The following is a 12,981-nucleotide window of genomic DNA, read 5'->3' as shown; positions in this document are numbered from 1 at the left end:
TGATTGAAGAGTTGATAAGGACAATGGGACTGGAGTGTATTGGTGTTGTGATGAGACTGGATAAGAGGAAACATGGCATCATTTGATTTGATTACAGTATTTGTTAATACCTGTAATAGTGTACATAATTAGTACACAAGAATATTGCAGAAATAAACAAATGGAGAAAGAGTTGCTAGGGATCCTCCCAAGCTGGTGAGAACATAACCTTAGTCAAATAGCAATGTTCGGTCAAGCTTCCTATTACCTTTGCCTAGATAACTTAGCCTGTATACAATCTCTTCCATCTATAAATAAGTGATGTGTTGCATTGTTTTGTTGTGTTATGCTATATTGCATGAAATCTGGCCCACTACTTTTATGCTGATTGCATTAAAGAGGCAGACCTTGTATGGGGTAGGAGAGAGTGAAGCAGTATATTGGTGAGAGGAAGGAAAGAGGAAGACAGGTGTTTGAGAGAATGAGAGGGATATGAGAAAATGAAGTAGCTAAGAGGTAGCTCTCTCTTGGCTTCCCCTGTTGGGTTCTCAGGAATTGGCAAGACATCAGAAATGACGGTGGTGGCATTTTTTCATTCAGGAATGTTATCCACATGTCTGTGTAACAAGAATTCTAAAGTGTATGGAATTATAAAGATCACATATACGTGTGTAACAAGAATTATAAAGTGTATGGAATTATAAAGATCACGTATACATTGCTTGCACCCATGGAATTGCATATTTGCTGAAAATTGTTCAGAGAACTACCCTGAGATGGTTTGGCCATTTGGAGAGAGTGATGAATCAGAGATTGACTTGGAAAATATATATGAGTGAGGTGGTTGGGGAGAGAGGGAAGGGGAGACGGACTGAGGTGGAGACGAGATACAGAGGTGTGTGATTGAGGGCAGTGAGAGTTGGAGGGAGGGCAGCCTGGTGTTGGGGGAAAGGGTGGCGTGAAGACAGTTTGTGCATGACCATCATCTCCAGGATTAAGGCAACTGGCTGTAGATAGACCTTTGTTTTATGGAATCACAAGGAACCATCTCAGAGGTTTGTGTTTGCATTGTTGGTCATTGGATACAGTTGCTGTACGCTGCCTTTCTCATTCTAAGAGCACTTGTTATTCGTGATCATCATCATCCAGACCCCCTTTCCCACCGAAGGGCAAGGTGAGGAGTAGCAACGTCCAGACAGCCCAAGTTTGCCCACTCCAATGGGCCATGCCTCCATTTACTCATCATTCAAGCCCCCAGAATCCTGGTAAGAATGAAGGTTTAAGCTAAGTCTAACACATTGTTACAAATCTTGTTACACATCAAAAGATTTCTCCCAGCAGTTTTCAGCAGCTGTTGGGAAGAAACTAGCTAGTTGTGGCATTTGGTTTAGCTCCCACTCTGTCGAAAACTTGAACTATATTTGGTCCATTTTCATTTTGAGGATTCCTGTTGAGGAAGCATTCATCTTGTTTCTTAATATTGTGAAACTTTTGTTGTTTCCAAGATACCATTGTTGTACTCTTTAATAACTTAATGTCCATGGTCATTATGGTTTCTTAGCTACTCTGGTAAATGGTTGGTGCTGTGAAATGCCATTACCAGCTCATTAAAATAATACATTAAGCGATTGACCTGGGGATGTTATTAATTTTATTCTTACTGATACCATCTTATGAATTTATGCAGCTTCAGATAGTTTGTTTAAAGCAGAAAGAGTAGACATAGGGTAAATAAATGTCTTCATTATGAGGTCATTCCCAAGTTGACTAATGTCATCATAGCAGCAAGAATAAATGTAAAAAATGTTATCGCATGGATTTTGTGCAGATGGGAGGAAAACCCTGTCCGCATACAGTATGTACGGACTTGGCAATTTAGGGTAATATGAGTTAGTCCCTATATATACGGACTTGGCAGTTTTGACACTGTTAGTTTGTCCTTATGTATATGGAAACAGCACAGAACGGGTTAAGTTGTGGTTGTGTGTTGTTGTATGAGACTTAGTTATGAGGTAGGAATGAGTCTCCTTGGTACTAATAAGATCAAACCTCCAGTCTGGTTACACTTGAAAGATATATTGGTAAGTTAGAATGGCCTTTAGTTTGATAAGAAAAATAATGATGTTTAGCAATCACAGTGTGTTAGTGCGTGTATTTCAGAAGTAAGCAAGCGCAAATTCATCATTAAAACTTCAACTTCTGTAGAAGGTTTGCAATCAGTAGAGGACAGTGTGTGCTCGTCTTCTCCAGAAAAGAAATTCCCTTTTGCAGTGGTGGTGGTTGCTTAACTCTAGTCTCTCTCTAGACAAGAACACCTGTCAACCATAGGCAAGCAACAGCTTCTGTAGGACCATTGTACAATTATAGTACATTGCATGCACTGTGTATGGATCTGGTGCCCCCCCCTTGCAGTGGACAGCACCTCACCAGCCTCAGATCAGGGTTCTTTCCATGGCAGGGTGCAGGAAAATATGGGGAAGTTTGGATCTAGGGTGGATGCTGCAGCTGCTCCACCTTGAGTGCACACCACCACCTTTTGTAGGCTCCTTGTCAGTGCTGTGCAGTAAGTGATACTACCTGAGTGTTTTCATCATCATCATCATCATCTAATCCTAGTTGCCCCATGAGGAGCATAGGAGCCCAGGGCTAGGAAAGTTGGTCCTGGCATTTAAGATGAGAGTGACCAGCCTCACTCATCCCTAAGTGGCATTATGTGAGCAATAAACCCCAACCACCCCTTGGATATAAACCTTCACTGGCTCAATCCGATTGGAGCACCTTTATTACCCACTAAACCACCAGGAGCCAAAATTTGGTTATATGGTTACCACTCGGCGTAGTAAATGGTTTCCTGGTGAGTGTTTTAATGAACATAATAAATTCAGTCATTATTTATATCAAACTTGGTGTGATTGATGGTGGTAATAGGAGTGGGATGCCTTCGTTTGGTGGTACTATACTCAGTTTTTTTAATCAAAGCGAAGATGCACTTGACAGGTTGGTGATGATTGGCTGAATGCAACATCCCTTCACAATCTCTTTACTCGTTAGGATTATTAATTGACAACATATATCTGAGGGGGAAATTTGGGTTAGTAAATGTTATTCGGACATGTTGCATTCAGCCAATCATCACCAACCTGTCAGGTGCATCTTCGCCTCAATAAAAATAAGTATAATGTAACTGCCCAGTAACAGTAACATCCCTCAGCTGCTCCCTTATCCCCAAAAGGAGGATGGTGGACTGCAGGAAAAGGTCAGTTTCAGCCAGCAGTCAACTGTACTCATGTTCAGCTGATCCTGGGGCTGCAGCTTCTGGTACATATTGCAGCTCTATTCATTATTTGCATTTTGTTACACATTTCCTTCACATACTTTAGCTTTGTCCTCTTCTTCTACTGTACAGGTATGCTGTAATAATGTACTGTATATTGATATTTTTATTTCCCTAATTTAAGTAGACAGCATTGGTGACTTTAGCTATATGACTACGGCCTGTGATGCATTAGCTTGATGTCTTTTCAATTGTTTATTTATTTATTTTTTTTTTTTCATGTTTGAAACTTGCTGCCATTATGTCATAATTTCAATTATACTCCATTTATCATTATACAGGATGCAAATATTTGGTATTAACATACATGGTTAACCCTTCAGTCAAATGAAAGTTTTCTATTTAATTCTTGAAAGTACAGCATGTGCCAGTTTATTCACTCTAGGAGAGACTTGAAGCAGGAGGAGTTAGATAACTACTTCAGTAATGTCTTCAACATGAGAGGCCTTTTCAGACTTGAGGGGGGGGGGGGAAATAGTCTGCGGGTAGCCAAGTGAAGTACAGTACAAATATGTCATGGTGGTGAAGGGGTGATTTTATATATATATATATATATATGTATGACGCCTGGGGGTTTAGTGGGTAATTACAGAGCTCCAGTCGGATTGAGCCGGTGAAGGTTTATATCCAAGGGATGGTTGGGGTTTATTGCTCACGTAATGCCACTCAGGGACAGGTGAGGCTGGTCACTCTCATCTTAAATGTCAGGACCAACTTGCCTAGCCCCGGGCTCCTACGTTCCTCATGGGGCAATGTACGATTGGATGATGAATGAATATATATATATATATATAAATCCATCAATCATCCAATCTTTCATTGCCCCATGAGGAGTGTAGGAACCTGGGGCTAGGCAAGTTGGTCCTATTATTTAAGATGAGAGTGACTAGCCTCACCTGTCCCTGAGTGGCATTACGTGAGCAATAAACCCCAACCATCCCTTGGATATAAACCTGCACTGGCTCAATCCAATTGGAATGCTTAATTAGCCACTAAACCACCAGCTGCCGTAATTTGGTTATTCAGTTATCACCCAACATAGTAAATGGTTTCCTGGTGTACAGGAAACCATTTGGCTTGTCATTCAGCCTAGTCACCCATAAACAGAAGGAAGAGTAAAGAATGAAAGATAGATAGACCGAAAAGGAGGGAAGGAAGGGGGGAAAGGGCAGGCACCCGAGAGCAGCACTACATCGAGTGAGTGGATGGAGAGCGCCCCCACCTATGTATATGTGCACATATATACAGTATATATATAGGATATATATATATATATATATATACACTGATATGCGCAAGAAAAAAAACGTGAAATATGCTGAGTGCTTTCATATCTTTGGGGGAGAGCTCTCCTCTGAAGATGTGAATACTGTACATGAAATTGCTCGGGATATTTCGATTTTCCCTTTTTTCCATATCTATGAACGTGTGATTTTTTTTGCATGTATATATATATATATATATATATATATATACTGTATATATATACTGTACATACAGTACCATAACACCTCACTATATCGGACTAAATGAGGCCAACTCCATTCCAAAAAAAAGCAAAATTCTGATAAAAGCGACATCCGGACTTCTTCCTGCCAAACTGTACTTTTTCTGATATATCAGACATAGTCCAGATTGCAACAACAGTTTTTAAACATTGCACTGCCATTGCAGTACTGTTCTGTATTATCCCTTCACTACAAAACAATACTGTACTGTACGCTTATAAACATGTCTTTTAATTACCTTACTGTGGTGAACATAGCTGAAGTGGTCAGGCAGTCCGGACTGCTTCTGGCTGTATTGGACTTTTTCCGATATACAGTATAGTAGCTTCTCAATTCCGATAAAAGCAAATTCTAGTCTACTGAAGTCTGTTACACCGAGGTTTTACTGTATGTGTATATATATATATATATATATATATATATATATATATATATATATATATATATACTGTACTGGGTCCTTTATATTGAAGTAGCTGTAAAGAGATAACCAGTTTGTTGTGGTTACTCATGGACTCATGGATACGTATTCTTGTTGGCAAAGGAGGCTTCCTTGTATTTCTTTGTTAGCTTTTAATTTTGTTTATTGAAGCTTACTAGCTTGTTTTTAGTATTAAAATAATTTTTCTGTCAGTTTACTTTCGTACGTACCGGTAATCTACAGAAAGCTGGTAACTAGCCAGCTGCAGAAATAAAACAGTAAGCAAGAGGTACTATAAAGCCTTGTAAGCTGACAAGAGTGTGATCCTCAAGCTGTGTCATCATTTATAAGAAAGCAGGATTTTATTCAGTGTGACTTTGGAGATTTTATAACACATTTTCCTTAACATTTTATTCTGCACAATGCACCTCAGTATCCTCTTGTATGTTATTAGTGCAAACTGTTAATTTTACAATGATATGCATAGCATGCAAGAAAATGTTAATGTTGAATATGCAAAATCAAATGACTAAGAAAGAGGTGCTGCAAAGCCTCCTGTGCCACCTAAAGTGCAGCCCATATATGTAGAGTAAGCATATATACTATGTCTTTCCCAACTTTATTAAAAGACATCTTCCAAGCTGTAAAATGCACTGGTTCATGATGTGTCAGAGTTTTCTATAGGCGACTTTTTAATTGTAAAATACCAAAATAAAGTTTTACATATCTTTTATTATGATTATTTTGTTCTAGTGCCTTGAGTTGGTTGGATGAATTACGTACAGTGTAGAAGAGCTTATGACAGGTTTGGCGCCCTATTTTTTACATGACTCAACAGACGGACTCCGACAAGCAATTTGTATTGTATTTATAAAGAAAACTATTCAAAAAATTTGTATTTGATTAGCTCTTGTGAGGTGGAACCAAGATTCCATTTAACGTGGCATGTTGTTGGCAGTTCGTGTGAGTACATTTGGAGACCATTGAGTGTGAGAGCATATGTAGATTCTGCCACCTGATGGCAGCTCTCCATGCTCTGCAATCATCAGGTATTTCCTGGCCAAGTTCTTAGCCTGGGAATGTCAACACAGGGCCTTACCCTACTTCTTTGGTCAGCATTTAGACATTCTTTGTACATTCATATGTGTGATCTTCCTCACTAAGTGAAATGCATAAAAAAAAAAAAAAAAAAAAAAATGCAGATGGTCAAGTTTCTGAGGTGGAACCAGGATTTCTAAGGCTTCAAAACTGTGTGAATGATTGTGATCCATTTCAATAGCCATGCTTTTGGTAGTACGAATGCCCTGTGAATAAAATGATCAGTACCTGTCGAGATAATGCTTACTGTCATGTGGTAGCACTTGACTAATTAATTTATGAAGGGATTGATTCTGGAAGGTAAGTGGGGGTGCTCACCATCCACTCACTCGATGTAGTGCTGCTCTCAGGCAACTGCCCTTTCCTCTCTTCCGTCCTTGTTTTCCTCTGTCCTCTTCTGTCTCTCTTTCCTTCATTCTTTCCCCTTCTGTATGCCTTGGGGCAACTCTACACTCCCTTTTCTGTCTTTTTTTTCCCCTTCATTCTTTCCTTTTCCTTCTGCATATGGGTGACTCTACACTGAGTGACAAGCCAAATGGTTTCCTGTACACCAGGAAATCATTTACAATGCTGGGTGATAACCATATACCCAAATTATAGTGCCTGGTGGTTTGGTGGATAATTAAGGTGCTCCAGTCAGATTGAGCCTGTGCAGGTTTATATCCAAGGGATGGTTGGGGTTTATTGCTGATGTCATGCCACTCCGGGATGAGTGAGGCAGGTCTCTCTCATCTTAAATGTCAGGACCAACTTGCCTAGCCCCAGGCTCCTATGCTCCACAACGGAGAACATAGGATTAGATGATGATGATGATTGGTGCTGGAAAGGAGCATCTTCCTGTGGTGGTACTATTATGACCAGCAGAGCTACTGTTCTGTGATAAAAATGTCCGAAAGGAGGATGGTAGACTGCAGGAGGAGGGCAGTCTGAAGTCCATTGTGCTCACATTCAGAGAAGTCTTGGGCCACAACAGCAGCAACATGAAGGTCTATCAATCTATTGCCAGATGTCCTAATCCTGTAAAGGGTGGCCACAAACAAACTGCCTGCATGTTGCCCTGTCCCCCAACATTTTCCTGTCCTCTCCCAAGCTCACACACCCTTCTCTCATATACTCCAGTCCATCCCTACATCTCACCCTCAGCCTCCCCCTTCTCACTGATGAACACTCTCCTCATTAGTTTCTCACTCTCCATCCTCTCCATGAAGCCAAACCACCACAGTGTGTTCTTCGAAACGCTTTCTATTACTGTACATCCACATCCACACCACAAAACTTCATTTCCTCATTTGTCAGTCTCTCTCTCCATGCAACTCCATATGCTCCTCTCAAATAACACATTTTCACTGCCGTCACCATTGACTTGTGTCCTTTAAACAAGGTCCAGGCTTTGATTTCATGTATTTGAGTTTGTGTCACAATACTATCATGCAGTGACTTTTTTACTTCCATGCTCACTTCTCTATTTCTTATCATTGCTTTCAAAGAACCAGCAACCTTTCTCCTCGCGGTTCCCTTTCAAGCACTTCATCCTCCAAATTTTCATCCTTACTCATCACATACCCAAGTACTTAAGTGCACTCATTTTCCACTTCCTCATCATCAAACCTCACTGTGCATTCACTGACATCATTTCTTTCGAAGACCATAGCTTTACCCGAAGTTCACATTTAGATTCCGTTTCTCACACATTCTCCCAAACTCATTCACCAAGCCTTGCAGTTCCCTTTCATCTTCATTTAACAGTATAGTATCATCTGCAAACAACAGAACAGGAAGTTTCCAAACACTGTCCTCTCTCATTAGGGTCACTCCAACATCCACTGCCCTACCTTGTATCTCTGTTATAACCCCATCCATATACAGACTGAACAACCATGGAGACATGACACATCCTTGTTTCAATTCAACATTAAAAAAAAAAAAACACTCAGCTCTCCATCTACTGTACATGCACTGCAGCCTTAGTACCCTCATACATATACTTCAGAGCATTCAACAGCTTCCCATTAACTCCTATATTCTTAATATTTTATACATTCCTTGTCTATCCACTCTGTCATATGCTGTCTCCAAATTCATGAAGGCTGCATACAACTTCTTTCCCTTCACTATAACTTTTCCTTTAAAGACCCAAAGATGAATATCTGATCTACACAACCTCTTCCCTTCCTAAAACCTCCTTGTTCTTTCTAACTAATTCCTCTCTTTCCCTAACTCTGTCAGTAAGTATCCTTCCATATACTTTTCCAATCACACTAAGCTTAAATGCCCCTATGATTACCACACACTTTTTTTCCCCCCTTTTTCTTTGTACAGAGAAATAATTATACCTGACTTCCAATCCCTTCATTGCTTCCACTACTTCCATCCTGATCACTTCCTCCCTTCTCACCTCCTTCCTTCTTCCAGCCATTTCCCAGCCACTTACAGGTATACTTTCATTACCTTCATTCTCCGTGGTTGACAACTCCTTAAAGTGTTCTTTCCATCTGCTCACTTTTCTCCCTTCACTTGCAATCTACCATTTTTATCTTTCACTCTCCTACTAACTTCTTTATTACCCTGTCTCATTCTCTTTACCTATTCCTAGAACACTTTCATACATTCCTTCCACGTTACACTCAAATTCCTTCCAAATTCCTCATCCACTCTCTTACTTTTCACCTCTCTTCCTCTCTACTTATAACTCTCTTCCATCTCTCAAATTCCTCCATGCCTCTGCTTCTCATTCACTCACTATACAGTATGCATTCTTCTTCTGCACCACAGCTTGTCTCACCTCTTCATTCCACCATTCTGTACCTTGCGCAGCTGCGCCCCTTTCTTCTCTTCACCCCACACACCACCTCACATGCTGCACAGATTTCTTCTGTGAATATCTTGCACACATCTTCCACCTCCCCCATCTGCTCCTAATCATATTTACCCAATTGCTCCTCCACTTCTCATATATTTTGCCTGTTTTCCATCCACTTGCAACCTTTCTACCCTCTTTGTATGGACTACTTCCTCCTGACCTTTGCTCCTGCTTTTCATCCATCGCATTTGTACCTTGCCTTTCACCACCACCACGAGGTAGTCAGAAAGTCCACTCCCCCAACCTCTGTATGCTCTCGCATTCATTATATACATCTTATTCGCTCATTCACACACATATAATCTGTCATTGCTGTCTGTTCATTCAGTTCACCATCCACCCTTCTCATCACTCGGTAAGTATAGCTGTGGATTGGCTATCACCAACCCCCTCCCCACATAAATGTCCACTAGAACACTGCCATTCTTATCCACATCTTCAGGTCCCTACTATTCCATTCATATCTCCAATCAAAAACCTCTCTCATTACTCTCAAACTTTTCCATGCACGCCTCCACATTTTCCCAGAACTTTCACTCTGCTCACACGGTCTTTCATGACACATACACACACAATGACCCATTTTTGTATTCCTACTTTCTTTCTTACCCACTAAATTCTAGAACCAACTGATCAATAATTTTATATTCTCTTTCCATCTCTTGCACACAACAATACATACACCTTCGTTTGCCCCCTAATACTGACCTACTTCCACATAAGTACCCCATCCATACTCCCACTCTCTCACATTCTCACCTCTCCATCTGTCAATCCACTTGTGTCCACTTTTGCACCATCAAGCACCTGGACAGTCTCTCTCTCTCTCTCTCTCTCTCTCTCTCTCTCTCTCTCTCTCTCTCTCATCTCATCACATCATTCGATCCCCTTACATCCCACGTTGAAATTCGCACCATGTCCTCCCTGGACATGGTGCAAATTTCATCCTAGGGGGTTCTTCCTGCCCTTCCCCATCACTCTCCGAGGTTGAGACTGTCACTGGCGCCAGCCTGTGCCTGTCCCACGTTGCTGTAGGTGTGTTCTAAAGGGCGAGGCCCTCGGTGTTTACGGCGACAGCTGCGTGTGGGAATTGCAGCACACACCCACACCCTTCGGTCGCCTGTAGCTGGTACTGAACTTCATAAGATACGAGAGCTTAGAAGTTCAGTAGATTTGACGGATATCATGTCTCAGTGCTGTCCATATTTCGCTAGTAGATTTACACCATTGACTGCGCCTTGTGTAGCTTAGCCATGAACTACCCACCCCAACGGGAGGCCACGGATGGGGTGGCACAACACCCACCCCGGGGAGGAACCACGCACAGGGTGTCGCAAGTCGCAACTCCCACCCCAAGGGGAGACCACAAGGAGGCACATAGGGCGCACGAAGGGCCCAGGCCAGACGGGCCTATACGTCCCCCCACTACCTTGCGCACCTATTCCCCTCAACAGAGCGAGACAGAAGAACGCTGCCCCGGCAGACTACTCTCCAGCCGGACAAGCACTCGCCAGGATCAGGTTGGGATTTGTACAGTCCCAGGTAGCACCGCAACGGTGGCCACCGTCTGCGTTGGGATGGAGTCGGCCACCGTATGCTTCTCAGCTACTATCCCCCACAGGACTACTGTGATGGATACCGTCCATGCTGTGGAAGGGTCGGCCATTGTACGCCTTTCACCTACAGCCTTCGCTGGGAGCAGCACTGTGGTGACAGCCACCATCCACACCGGGGAGAGATCGGCCACCGTACGTTTCTCGCCTGCAACCCCAGAGAAGGGCAGAACTGCGGCGATGGCCACCGTCCGCGCCAGGGAAGGTTCGGCCACCGTCCTTTTTCGTCTGCCACCTCCGCAGGGAGCAGGACCGCGTCGACGGCCACCGTCTGCGCCGGGGAAAGGTAGGTCACCGTACGCCCTTCATCTGCCGTCCGAGGGGTTAGTGGAAACGCAGCGACGGCCACCGTCCGCGCCGGGGAGGGATCGGCCACCGTACGTCCCTTGTCTGCTACCCCTGTGACGTCCCTCATGGAGGACGTCCCTTGCTTGCCTCACCCATCCAGAGGCCGAGTGGGACACCCTTCTCTCTCTCCCCACAGAGGCAGTCCCCCGGCGGAGTTGCATCTGGAGATCTGGCGAGGCCCTGTGGTGAGTCTGGGGATGCCCTGCAGCTAGCGCCCCTACAACACCCCTTGCTGTTGGACTCTCGAAGGAAGGGATGCCGCAGGCAGTCCCCGAGGCAGCTCGACCCGAGCGAGACCGCAGCCCTCAGTCACCCAGGGGCGCCCCCGGGACTCCAGGGGGGGGGGTGACCTCCCCAGCCCCATCGGCAAGCAGTCCTCCTCTAGGAGCAGGTGCAAACAAAGACGCCTGTTCGCCCTGTTCGGCCCCACTCCCAAGGGCCGATCTCACCGAGGCCCCACCAGGGAAAGGCCTCCCTCCACACTGCCCGGTAGCCCACTCCAGATGACCCGGCTCGTAGCAGTAGTCCCATGCCTCCTGCGGGAAGGCACACCTGATGGGACTCCTCCCACACCTGGACGACACCTGTGAAAGGCCCAAGTCCCCAGCAGTCCAACCAGAGTCCTCCTGTCTTATTGTGTATTTAATCTTTACAGCGTGTTGTATTAAGATTATATTAAGTACTGTGTTGGCATTGAAGCAATGTACTTGTAAGGTTGGTTAACCTGAGTTTTTATGCCCTGTTCCTCTAGTTGCATGCTGTAGTTCCGGTCTCGAAAGGAACCCGAGATCAGTCGCTCATGTCCAGAGGACAAGAAGTTGGACTCTGAACACGTAGCATAACAAGCCATATAGCTGCTAACGAATATACTTCTATAGCCACTGTAAGAGTAGCACATGAGTGTAGCCTTCCAACGAAGGACATTTAAAAATTAATAGGAGAGAGAGAGAGAGAGAGAGAGGGGGGGGGGGAAGGAGTGACCAATGTCATCACTCCTTGCATTAATTTAATACAACACATGGTCGGGCCACCTGGGGTCCTTGTAGAGTGACTGGACATTGAGAAACTCTTGAAGCCCAGAGATCATTGGCTGCCTTGTGAGCTTAAATCCCACCTCATGACCAGACTGTACAGTACACATATATTGTGACGGGTCTGTTGATGGCACCAGGTCTGGGTGTGGGCTGTTCATTAGGGTGTATGGGTCGCCCACACAGTACGTGGACACTGTCATTTCAAAAAGACACCCCGATCGGTGTTTTTGACATCGCTCACTGCCCCCCTACGACTGGTGATAGTGCGGTTTGTTCTCGTATCAAGGCAGGTGCTACTTGCTACTCCTTTCACCTATATACGTGATATATCATATGGATTCCTTTACATTTTATAATATATACTGTATCTACTAAATGAGTATTTTTGCATCTTTAGTTGCTGACGTGATGTGTTGCAAGACCCACCACCTCTTTGTTGTACACTGTATGCAAACATTTGTAACCACTGTGTACAACTGTATATTGTTGTGAGAGGTTTGTGACAAAACCCACCGTCTTTTGTTGTACATGTACTCTGTATAGCTTTACAACAATAAACATTTTAATCAATCATATAAGGCGAGTTTAGAAACTTGAGGAAATTCACATGTTCGGTGACTCACTGTTTATCCCATGTATTTGATATGCTAATTAATTTGTATGCAGCGTAATACATCATAGTAATATATTACTATTGATGTAATGCTTTTTAAATGTAACATTAATATACGAAACTGCTGAAATGATATCACTGGACACGAGTGTGATGATGCAAACAAGAACCAA

This window comes from Coenobita brevimanus, chromosome 101 (assembly GCF_032717465.1).
Source record: "Coenobita brevimanus isolate Jiangsu-jjx chromosome 101, ASM3271746v2, whole genome shotgun sequence".
NCBI lineage: Eukaryota > Metazoa > Arthropoda > Malacostraca > Decapoda > Coenobitidae > Coenobita > Coenobita brevimanus.
Note: the sequence above shows the minus strand (reverse complement) of the source record.